General features: G+C 43.2%; 1 long non-coding RNA gene across 1 annotated transcript in view; it reads left to right on the top strand.

Annotated features, from left to right (window-relative positions):
- Positions 1-1,361: 1,361 nt before the first annotated feature.
- Positions 1,362-12,368, top strand: part of LOC310677595 — a 31,944-nt gene continuing 20,937 nt past the window's right edge. Inside the window, exon 1 of the long non-coding RNA XR_014511314.1 lies at positions 1,362-1,467. This is a non-coding gene — a long non-coding RNA (uncharacterized lncRNA). The remainder of the gene's footprint in view (positions 1,468-12,368) is intronic.

Genomic DNA, 12,368 nt, shown 5'->3' with positions numbered 1-12,368 from the left:
CAGAAACATTGAAAACCTCTGCACTAGGGGCAACAAAAGGAAACAAGGGAGCAAGAGATCTTTGGTCACGTTTTTTATTATTATTAAAGATTTTCTTGTTTTACAGAGGTATGTGTAATGTCTCTCGTATTTTTTTCCATGTAACATTTTTACAAATCAGTTTCATTTGTTGAGACATTAGGAAGAAAAGGGGTGGGGGGAGATGGGGGGGGGTCGGGTGGCAATGTTTATATTTTGCTTAATGTATGTAGGGTTTGGTGTCAGCGTTACTCGTGCCGGTTCTCTGCTGTTCACTTGTGTTCCTTTGGTGGTGAGAGAGGTTGGGGTTGGCCTAGGGCGTGGTTGTTTGTTTGTGATTGGCTGTGGTGATCTTTGTTTTTGTGTGTGAGTGGGGTGGGTGGATGTTTTGGATCAGGTTAGCCATATTGATTTGTATGTTGTTGGTGGATTATTGCCATTGTCTTGTTGGGCTGTGTATGTGATAAAGGGGAGCCATACCGGGGTAAAGGCATCTTCTTCTGTTTGTCCCCGTGCCAGTTTCAGTTTACGGTTAATTTTTCTAGTAGGGCTGTTTCCCATACTATTTGGTACCATTGGTCCATGCTTACTCCTGACAGGTCTCTCCAGTGTCTGGTTATGGTGTTTCTGGCTGCTGAAAGTAGGTGGGTTATGAGTGCTTTGTGGTGTAAATGGGCATTGTTGTCTTGGAAGATGTTTTCACCCCAGAATTGGCCCTACTAAACATCTTTGGTCATGTTGTTGTTTGGATTGTTTGCTCCTAAAATCAAGCAAGCAAGCACTAGAGAATGAAAGAAAAGCAGAGAGGTTACAAATCAGCATTAAGTAGGAGGAAAACAATCCAGTTCCTGAACAGTAAGCACTGCAGCCTAGCTAAATCGTACACTTAGAAACCTGGTGTTTTGGGGCATATTGCTGCAAACAGATGGGAAATATGCCTTGTGATTGCCAAGGTTTCCCGAGCCCCACACACTTTGCCATGCCAGTGTATCTGGAAGTTTACAAGTGGGAGGCAATTTGGGAACTTCTCTCAAGCGCTTGTGTCCCCTCCCTTTCCCCCTCTTCTGGAAGAGGAGCAAGAGATGCCTTTGGCTTTTCTTTGGCAACACCAGCAATGGCGAGAACCTCACATTCCTAGAGATCTTTCATCCAAATGGCTTCCTATATACAAAAGCAATTTGCAGGCATCATTGACTGATTGCACAAACCACGGCCCCCAATGCTCCTGATTGGCCTGTCGCAGCAGTGGGACCGTGGCTGCGTCTATTCTTGCTGCCAAGGCAGGTTTAAAAGCAGCAGGCTTGAGGCCCTTCTTGTCATTACAGCTACAGCCATATGCATGCCCACCATCTGGTTCTGAGGGCAACATATGTATCTGACAACAAATGCAGGACCTGACTGTACGACTCGCTGACAAAAGCTGTACTGCTCTGGAGATGTGAATCAGAGGTGAGTTTGTGCTCTTCTACTTGAGATTAAAAGAATGCTGTCCAAAAGGTATCCTTCTCATGGGACTGGATGAAAATAGAGCATAAAGGAATGATGCATACTGACTAATGCCATATAGGTTACAAACACACACACACAAACACAATTTATTTATTTGGTCTTTCATATTAAATTTTACAATGATATATCAAACATAAATCATAAAAACAAGATTCCAAGGAATCTCCTGGACTTCATCCTCCCCTTTGTGGGTCCTATTATTGATCATTTCATCCTACATTTTTTGTTGTTATTGTTAGTTTAGTCGTTTAGTTGAGAGCCAGTGTGGTGTAGTGGTTAAAAGCAGTAGTCTTGTAATCTGGGGAACCGGGTTTGTGTCTCCGCTCCTCCACATGCAGCTGCTGGGTGACCTTGGGCCAGTCACACTTCTTTGAAGTCTCTCAGCCCCACTCACCTCACAGAGTGTTTGTTGTGGAGGAGGAAGGGAAAGGAGAATGTTAGCCGCTTTGAGACTCCTTAAAGGGAGTGAAAGGCGGGATATCAAATCCAAACTCTTCTTCTTCTTCTCTTCTTTGTGTCCAACTCTTTGTGACCCCATGGACTCTTCTCTAGGTATGAATATTGTGGTCAGTGTCAGAATCATCCACCTCTGCTTGTGAGATGACATCTAGCTTTCCCTCTGAATCAGGGACACAGCAATTAAGTGGGGAGCTGTGCTAGTTTTCTCGTGGAAAGAGAACAGAGCTTTTTGCAACCGGCTTTTTGCCAGCATTTATTGCTGTTGTTGTTTAGTCGTGTCCGACTCTTCATGACCCCATGGACCGGAGCATGCCAGGCACTTCTGTCTTCCACTGCCTCCTGCAGTTTGGTGAAACTCATGCTGGTAGCTTCGAGAACACTGTCCAACCATCTCGTCCTCTGTCGTCCCTTTCTCCTTGTGCCCTCCATCTTTCCCAACATCAGGGTCTTTTCCAGGGAGTCTTCTCTTCTCATGAGGGGGCCAAAGTATTGGAGTCTCAGCTTCAGGATCTGTCCTTCCAGTGAGCACTCAGGGCTGATTTCCTTCAGAATGGATAGGTTTGATCTTCTTGCAGTCCATGGGACTCTCAAGAGTCTCCTCCAGCACCATAATTCAAAAGCATCAATTCTTCAGCGATCAGCCTTCTTTATGGTCCAGCTCTCACTTCCAGACATCACTACTGGGAAAACCATAGCTTTAACTATATGGGCCTTTGTTGGCCAGGTGAAGTCTCTGCTTTTTAAGCTGCTGTCTAGGTTTGTCATTGCTTTTCTCCCAAGAAGCAGGCGCCTTTTAATTTTGTGACTGCTGTTACCATCTGCAATGATCATGGAGCCCAAGAAAGTAAAATTTCTCACTGCCTCCATTTCTTCCCTTTCTATTTGCCAGGAGGTGATGAGACCAGTGGCCATGATCTTAGATTTTTCTGATGTTGAGCTTCAGACCATATTCTGTGCTCTCCTCTTTCACCCTCATTAAAAGGTTCTTTAATTCCTCCTCACTTTCTGCCATTAATGTTGTGCCACCAGCATGTTGATATTTCTTCAGGCAATCTTAATTCTGGCTTGGGATTCATCCAGTCCAGCCTTTCGCATGATGAATTCTGCATATAAGTTAAATAAGCAGGGAGACAATATACAGCCTTGTCGTACTCCTTTCCCAATTTTGAACCAATCAATTGTTCCATATCCAGTTCTAATTGTAGCTTCTTGTCCCACATAGAGATTTCTCAGGAGAGAGATGAGGTGATCAGGCACTCCCATTTATGATGATCCAAATCTTTTACATCTCCATTGTGTCTAGAATTCACCCTTAAACTACAAATGATATTCCAATCCTACTAATGATTTCAACTGTTTACAATGGTCTTTAGGATAAGTTATAATCCCCCCCCCCATTCCTTATTAAAATTTTGGTCCTCCTGATAGCTGATTCTTCTGGTCATTTTTGCCATTTCAGCATAGTCCATCAACTTCATCTGCCATTCTTCTCTGGTAGGAACTTTTATCTTCTTTCCAGAGATGCACACACATATATCTTTTGTCCCTTGCTCCCACACTCTGCTGTTACACCTATGAAGTAGCATACAGCCTATACCTCTGATCCCAGATCTTTTCCTAATATGTGAACCCAGCCAGTCGAAGCTGTTCCCAGGGTGTGGCTGCTGTCGCATGCTGACAGCTTACCTTGGGGCCACAGGTGAGAGCTGAGTGCAGGGTGGGGAACAAAGGTGGACAAACTGCCCCAGAAAGAGCATGACGTGTCCCCCACCAAAAGTACACCACCTCCCCCTAACACCCCATACACCCCTGCAATGCTTTTTTCTAAAAAAAAATGTTTAGCGGTACTCTCCTTTTGACTCAAGAAAATCACCATTTCATAGTTCAAATTGGGAAAAATAAATACAGTAAATGGACAAAAGTACAAAGAACATGCATTACACTGGGAAAGGAAATGAAGCTGCCATCGGAGGTGGTAACAACAAAACTGACCTATCACCGTGCTAGATTCCAACTCCTACTTCACACATTAAACGCCCGCTTCCATCTGAGACTCAGATGGAACACTGTGACAGGAAATGAGGCTGCCATCGGGGGTAGCAACAGAACTAATGATTCACTGTACTAGAGAAGAAATGAACATTTTTTTTTTTTTAAAAAAAATAGGCTCTTCTCCCATTAGATTCACAAAATGTTTAGGGGTATGCGTCCCCCTGCGTCCCCCTCCCTCACAAAAGCACTGCACCCCTGCATGCATACTGCTGGATCTAGGCTGGATCTACACCACTGACCTGTTTAACGTTATTAGAACAATATTAGATATATTGTTCTAGAATATCACAGGGCATACATGTAATTTAAATCATTTTTCTTACTTTGTTGTTGGTTTATTTTCGTCAAAATGTTGCTGGTTGCTCTGCCGAGCCCTCTGGTGTGACGTTTTAATAACACATTAAGAACGTTAAAAACAATGCGCCATTTATGCCTCCACGTTACCACAACCCTTCTTTGACCCTTTCTTAACGTTGAAAACCTGGCTATGTCTGCTTGTCGTCAGCAAGCTTTTCCCAGACCATCTGTGTACACACACTGGTCTTGAATCCAGACTAATTCTATGAGAAGATAAGATTCAAATGTGGCTCCTATTTTAGTTCAGAAAAATAGTGTGTGTCACCTCAACAACCAGAAGCATGGGAGGCACTGTCCTCATAACGAATGGTGTGGATTTCATAAAGGGAGATTTGGATTTTTCAGCATCAAGTACAAAACTGTATTTAAAAAAGCACACCTCTGGCTAATCGCCTGATGTTATACTTGCCCTGAGTGTTAAGGATTAGTACGTCAGGTCATGCCACATGTAAATTTACCACTTTTCATCAAATTCCGGCAAATAATTCTCTCGGCGTGCGTCATTTTAAGCTGTCACAGACCTCTGCTTTTTCCATGGACCTGAATCAATACTGATCTCAGTTTGAAAGCACTTATGACAGGGCTCATATTTGTAGATCCACAAGCAGAATGGATACGTGCTAAAGCTAGTCACCTTGGCATTTTTGCAGCCTCATTGACGTATTAAATATAGGTATTCACCATGACTATTAACCTTACAATTATTAAGCAATAAACCCCCACATACATATTTATTAGATGAATCTTGTATAGCTGCATAGTGTCTTCCAAAACAGATGTGGATGTGGAAGAAGGTGCTACAAAGCCAGACTATAGAATTGGCAGAGAAAGGGGGAATCAAAAGTGGATATACCCTCTTGTTTCCCTTTGATGTCAGTGACTTGATATTGATCATGCGATAAGAAAAAGTAGTGAGTTTCCCTTACAATAGGAAGCGTCATTCACTCTAATATCAGGTATCACCTGACAATCTCTTGAATGCAGTGCTAAAAATACTGCCTAGAAGGGTACATTTAGGAGAAAATTGCACTTGCCCCCCAAAATGTCACCTAAGGGATTTATTTCCAGCTTCTTCTTCAGGTAAAAGATCTGAGGAGTTACAACTGAAGACTAGCAAACTTTCCTAGGGAGGCTCCATACAACCTTAGGTTGTCATTTGATTTTGCCAATGATTAATAAACATATTATTATTATTATTATTAATTTCAAAAGGAGAGGGAAAAGGAAATGTCACACAGATATAAGGAAGAACTGAAGTTACTACAACGAGGTCACTGGAAGAATCAGTATTAATTCATTTTATTAGTTAAATTATATTTGTTGAAATTATTTAATTATCAAACATGTTATCGTTTTTCATTAATTAAAGCATCCTTAGGGCACCTTTCAGGGCAGATACCCTCACAAGGTGGCTTCCGATACACAAAATGCAAACAGCCATAAAAATGGATAAAATAAGAAACGAGTAGCAGTCCAAAAACCTGGCATTTTTTTTTTTACCAAACAGTTAAAAAAAAAAAAAAAGCAGGAGTAGGTTAGATTCGAAAAAAAACTGTTTTAAAAATACCCGTTAGCCTGGATAGCTCAGTAGGTTAGAGTGTGGTGCTGATAATGCCAAGGTGTTTATACTCTTCTTCTTCTTCTTCTTCTTCTTCTTCTTCTTCTTCTTCTTCTTCTTCTTCTTCTTCATATACCGTCCAATACCTGGGGGTCTCAGGGCGGCTCATAGGATAAAATGAAGATCTAAAACCACAAACCACATAATAAAAATAAAAATGACAACCCAATAACCGCCCCCCAAGAGCCATATTTTGAAAGGGATAGGACTCATTGTTAAAACCGTGTTTATGGAAGACAATCTTACTCGGCTACGAGTGATTGCCAAAGAAGAAGAAGATGTCAATCAGATCAACCAAAGGCCTGGTTAAAAAGGGACGTTTTTGCCTGGTGCCTAAAGGTGTATCATGAAGGCACCAGATGAACTTCCCTGGGGAGACCATTCCACAGATGGGGAGCCACTGCAGAGAAGGCCCCGTTCTAGTGTTGCCGCCCTCCAATCCTCTTGAGGAGGAGGAATGCATAGGATGGCCTCAGAAGATGTTCTCAGGGTCCGGGTAGGTTCATATGGAAAGGGGTGGTCCTTGAGGTTGTGAGTTTGATCCTCGTACGGGACAGCTGCGTATTCCTGCATTGAAGGGGGCTGGACTAGATGACCCGCAGGGTCCCTTCCAACTCTACAATTCTATGGTTGTGAATTCTATGAGCTGAAGGGGCCAAATGCACCTCAGTGGGTGAAGAGTTCCCTAGACTCAGCTGCCCCGGGCCTAATGCGAAATGAGTCTGAGGGCTTCCCTGAATTTCAACTGGACTGTACTTATATGCCACAATATATGTTGACATAATGTGCACTGTGGTAGCAAAGGATTCCTCCTAAACACTGAGCCTCCCCTGTATATCTCCGCCCTGCTCATTTCCTACCCTCCCATGCTGGTGGTTTCTTTCAGGGACTAAGGCGTCTGCCAACGATACCTTCCTCTGGTACAAGGCTGGAGTCATGCCAGCGCAGATCCGCTATGCTAGCACATTTCTGGACTCTTCTAGCGTGGGGGAGGGGGATTTAGGAATGAAACCACCCCCTACCCTGAGGAATGCTGTTGTTGTTGTTTAGTGGTTTAGTCGTGTCCGACTCTTCATGACCCCATGGACCAGAGCACGCCAGGCACTCCTGTCTTCCACTGCCTCCCGCAGTTTGGTCAAACTCATGTTCGTAGCTTCGAGAACACTGTCCAACCATCTCGTCCTCTGCCATCCCCTTCTCCTTGTGCCTTCCATCTTTCCCAGCATCAGGGGCTTTTCCAGGGAGTCTTCTCTTCTCATGAGGTGGCCAAAGTCTTGGAGCCTCAGCTTCACGATCTGTCCTTCTAGAGAGCACTCAGGGCTGATTTCCTTCAGAATGGATAGGTTTGATCTTCTTGCAGTCCATGGGACTCTCAAGAGTCTCCTCCAGCACCATAATTCAAAAACATCAATTCTTCGGCGATCAGCCTTCTTTATGGTCCAGCTCTCACTTCCATACATCACTACTGGGAAAACCATAGCTTTAACTATACGGACCTTTGTCGGCAAGGTGATGTCTCTGCTTTTTAAGATGCTGTCTAGGTTTGTCTGAGGAATAGGGACAGGCTATTATTAACCCAAGCTGAGCAACCAGCTGATAAAAGCTCCCATGAAGTGCATGCGTTGGTAAATCAGATCTGCGTCTCATTTGAAAGGGAGAGAAAAGCCCACGGGAAATGCAGATATGGCTTGGTGTACGCTCAGCATATGCTGATGTTGAACATGGCGCATTTAAGAAACGAACTGACAGACGCGAGGCTCCATGTTCACTGATACCCCTGGTTAAAGGGGGCCATTTCAGCAGTCTCACCAACCCCTGTCACTAATTGGGCCTTTTACGTGAGTTACCCTGTTGGTCCCCCCCCCCCAATAAATGAGATGTTTCCATAGTAACTGCCACATTACATGGGCCCGTACTTGTGATCTGTCGGAGACACAGATCAACAGCTCAGATAAATAAACTTCTCAACATGACATAAACACCAAGCTTCCTTAATATGCTATTGAGATGAAATAGCGACAGGCAGAATATGCTCCCCTCTTTCCATCTCTCGCCCTCCCCTCACTTTTGCATTCAGCTTGGCTTTTTTTAAAAAACGGAGTCTTTGAATTCAGTCTAGCCGGCTAATGGAAGTGGGAAGAGCTGCAGCTTAAAACATAAAAGGAGCTTGTGTCATCATGGTTGCTCTGTCAGGGACGGCACCAGGTGCGAGCCTTGACCCTGACAAAGTCTTGTCAGGTGGGCTTCTTCCTGCATTAGTGAGCTTTCTGACAGCAGGTGGCGGCGGTGAGTGGCAGTAGTGCTGCGAAATTGATTTGATTATTTAATTTCTATACGGCTTCATCTCTTAAACAGAACTTGAAGTGGTGTACAAAGGATTGCAGTGACAGCAGACAGTACGATATGCGGTGTGAAGCCGAATACCGCCTGCCATTGGGATTGCCCACAATGCTCTCTGGGAGCACGGCAAGCAATTTAAAATGGTGGGTTCCAGCTGTCCACCACGGGCCCTCAAGAGTGTGTGCGAACAGGAGGTCTTCGTATCTAGGGGTCTTAGTAGACCACAAGCCTAACATGAGTCAACAGTGTGATGGAGCAGAAAAAAAGAAGCTAATGCTATTCTAGATTGCATCAACAGAAGGAATGTAATAGTCCCATTCTATTCTGCCTTGGTCAGACCACACATGGAGTGTTAGGATATTTCTGTTCCACCTTAAAAGGGGACAGGCTGTTGTGAGTCACAGCCTATGCATTTCCTGTTCACAGGATGTTTCTGTTTGTATATTGCTTTCGTTTTCTCTCTGTGCCTGAGACATCGAAGCAGGCAGTCATGTTTTTTTCTTTGTTCTGACCAACCCTGAATAAACTTGTAAATATGCTCTCCTGAGTGCATCTTTCGTTGTGCGAACTCTGCTGATAGAGCGTGCACGAGCTCTGGAATGTGGAAAGCTATTTCCGAGGCTTCGTGTCGCTAATTGACTGATACTGTATCTATGGGAGATCGATGGACGTCCGGAGATGGCATGGGGCCATGATGGCTTTTGTCTCCCTGGCAGTATCCCAACATGGAGAACTGCGTCCGGTTCTGGGCACCATAATTAATGAAGGATACTGACAAGCTGGAAAGTGTGCAGAAGGGAGCGACCAGGGCTGGATTTAGATGAATAGAGGCCCTAGGCTACTCCACTTGTGAGGCCCCTCCCCATCCCCCACCATCACGACTAGAAGAAAGTGGCAGAGTGTTTTAAACAAAATTGAGTGAAGCCAAGGATAATGACGGGTACTTAAAATTCTGCAATGGAATCAAACCTTGTATAGTTGACCTGAATAGTGAAACAGCCCAGGTGGGGCTTGTTAGCTTGGGAAGTAGGTGTGGGATGCCTCAGCATCCAGGACAGGTGGCCATCCCATCCAACCACTGCTTAAAAACCTCCAATGAAGGAGACACCACAACCTTATGAGGGAGTCAGTTCCACCGTCAAGCAGCTCTTACTGTCAGAAAGTTCTTCCTGATGTTTATTTGGAATCTCCTTCCTTGTAACTTGAATCCATTGGTTTGGATGCTAGCCTCCAGAGCAGGAGAAAACAAGCTTGCTCCATCTTCCATGTGACTGTGACTGCATTTAGGTATTTGAAGATGGCTATCATATCTCCTGATCGAAGAGCTGATGTTGGTTACGGTGCCCTTATTGAGTGTATGAGCAAAATTGGGCTCACTGATATGACCCCATGACTCAGGTATCACACACTGCAAACAGGGTCAGAGGACAATGAAGCTCTGACACTACGCTTGTGAGAAAGGTCTTCCAGAACCGAATTCAGGACCATCCTGATTGAAGAACACAGTCTTGCCACTCTCATGTGATGCTTCACTTGGAGCCAGACAGAGATGATATCTTATTCATTTGGTAGAACCATAGGAACTCTCAAAGAGCTTTCAGGTGTTCCGGGTGCTTTGAACTCTTAACTGAGCACTACTAGGCTTCCCCTGAGAGCTTTGAGCTCATAGATCAGGGCACTAAAATTGCATTTATTGGAATAAGTCAGGAGATAAAGCGCATGATCCAGCCCTAATTAAATATCTCCTGAATCTCACCATTTGCAGCGGGAAAGTTAATCACATAATAACTTCAGAATGAATCAACAAATACTTCTCTCTAGTATTTTTCAGACAATCCTCCCCACTCTCCCTGCTGGTTTTTGTAGGGGCACAGAAGAGAACTACTGCTGTCAAATTTGATTAATCTCCTTCCACTCAGTTTTGAGGGAAGATTTGTGGCAACGGAGTCCAAAGGAAAGTGGCTCGGAAGGTGTTAAGAAAGAAACCAGTGACCCTGAATTAGTTGGCCTCTAAATGCCGGTACAAAAGAAAGAAAGAAAAATACATTGAATATTCTAATTTGGCAGAAACATTAACCATCAATGTCTAACGTACTTGATAGAATAACTGAAGGGTAAAAATGGTCAAATCTGGAGGACAGACCAAAGTCTAATTTCTGTCAAAAGAACATGCAAGGCACGTGATAAAATAGCACCCGAAACAGCAAAGTGCTGTTAAGATTTGGCAGCATTGTTCAATAGAATTGCCCTTCAGCTAGGCAGGGCTTCTTAAATTTCTGATGGATGAGGTTAGCATTAGGCAACTGTTAGATCCCTGAAGGCTGGAGTGAAAGGAGAAGGGTGTGTGTGTAATGGCCTCTTCCAAAGGAACTACATCTGTGGAAAGCATTTTGGCCTTGTGACAGAAAATGATGGATATATGAATGTGAATGGCGTTAGGTTGTTTGTTTCTGTAGATAGCAGAAGATGCCCGTCAAAAGGAATTTGTTCATCGACTGTATTTGTTACGTTAAGTTGTGCCGTAACCCAGGTTCTCTGGACAATGTACAATTAAGGACTTTAAAACTACCCAAAAGTATTTAAAAAACCATATAATGCAACACTGACATTCAGTAAAGCCAAATAACCCAAAACAGAGAATAAACATAGTGTTGGCTGCAAACATGTGACCTAGGAAGCAGTATTGATTGCATACGTTCTCTGCATTTCTGTATTTCTTTATTAGATTTATGCCCCATTTCTCAACTGTCAGGTCCTCAAAGCAGTTTGTTTGCTATTTAGATTTATTAGTCACCTTATAAAATAGGCGACGCACAGATATTTCAAATATAAAACAAGGGTAAAACGCAAGAAAAATGTAATCAAATCAATACACATTTTTTAAAATCCGAAAGCCACCCGGTTGAAGCTAAAACCAGCCACTATCCATCAGTTTTGAGAGCAGAATCTCCTGTTCAGGGATTGTTCACAGAGAGCTGTTGCTGCCTTACTGAGTGCACTTTTGATTCTTCAAAAGTAAAACTCTTACTCAGAGTAGCTCCAATGAAATGAATTAACATGACTAAGTTAATTTCATTCATTTCAGTGCATCTCCTCTGAGTAAAACTTAGCTGAATACCACCCAGTCTTGCCACCAGTGTCTGCTCCTCTGAATGTTTCACTGTGGCAGGCATCCCCAAACTTGGCCCTCTAGATGTTTTGGTACTACAACTCCCATCATCCCTAGCTAACAGGACCAGTGGTCAGGGATGACGGGAATTGCAGTCCCAAAACATCATCTGGAGAGCTGAGTTTGCGGATGTCTGCACTGTTGTACTCAGTTCCATTAGTAAAAAATAAATAAAATAATGTTTTGAGTGCATTATAACACTGTGGCGCTAGATGGTGCTGCGGATTTCTGTCTTTTGGCAATGTAATTTCCCATTATGAGGTTTACAATGCGTTTTCCTGAAACTTTTTTTGATGTGTCTAGATCCAGCCTATGTCTCATGGGTGTTAGCAGTCTGTATCAGCACACTTCCCTACTGAGAATAACACTTCATGCCCAAGAGAGCACCAAATATCAGTTAATGAAACTCCTCCTGAGCTCACCCTATTCTCACAGATATTTATAAAAAGTTGGCCCAGTTATTTACTTCACAAAATTTATACACCGCTTGATTGTAAAAAAACAAAAAACTAAACAAAACCCTCAAAGCGGGTTTGCAGAAATTATTTCTAAGAAAAATTAACAGTAATTTGAAACTTCTGAAAAGCTAAAAAGTTTATCAATGTAAATGTTTTGAACATAACCACTGTTCTGTGGTAAGAAACAGAAAATGGGTTGCCACAAGTATTCGTGAAGCTATCAAGGCGTTTTCTACCAAGGGGCCATATGTGCCTTGAATGTGAGATTTTAAATAACCGATGCAAATTGCCATTGAACTGAAAGGTATCTCTGATCCAACTGTATCTTGAAATTTGCTGACATTATTTCATCCACCTGTTCACATGAGAGCTTTTTTTTTTTTCCAGG

The sequence above is a fragment of the Podarcis tiliguerta genome, assembly GCF_965153285.1.
Source record: "Podarcis tiliguerta genome assembly, chromosome: 5".
Taxonomy (NCBI): Eukaryota; Metazoa; Chordata; class Lepidosauria; order Squamata; family Lacertidae; genus Podarcis; species Podarcis tiliguerta.
The sequence above is the reverse complement of the archived record's forward strand: the minus strand, read 5'-3'. Positions and strand labels throughout refer to the sequence as shown.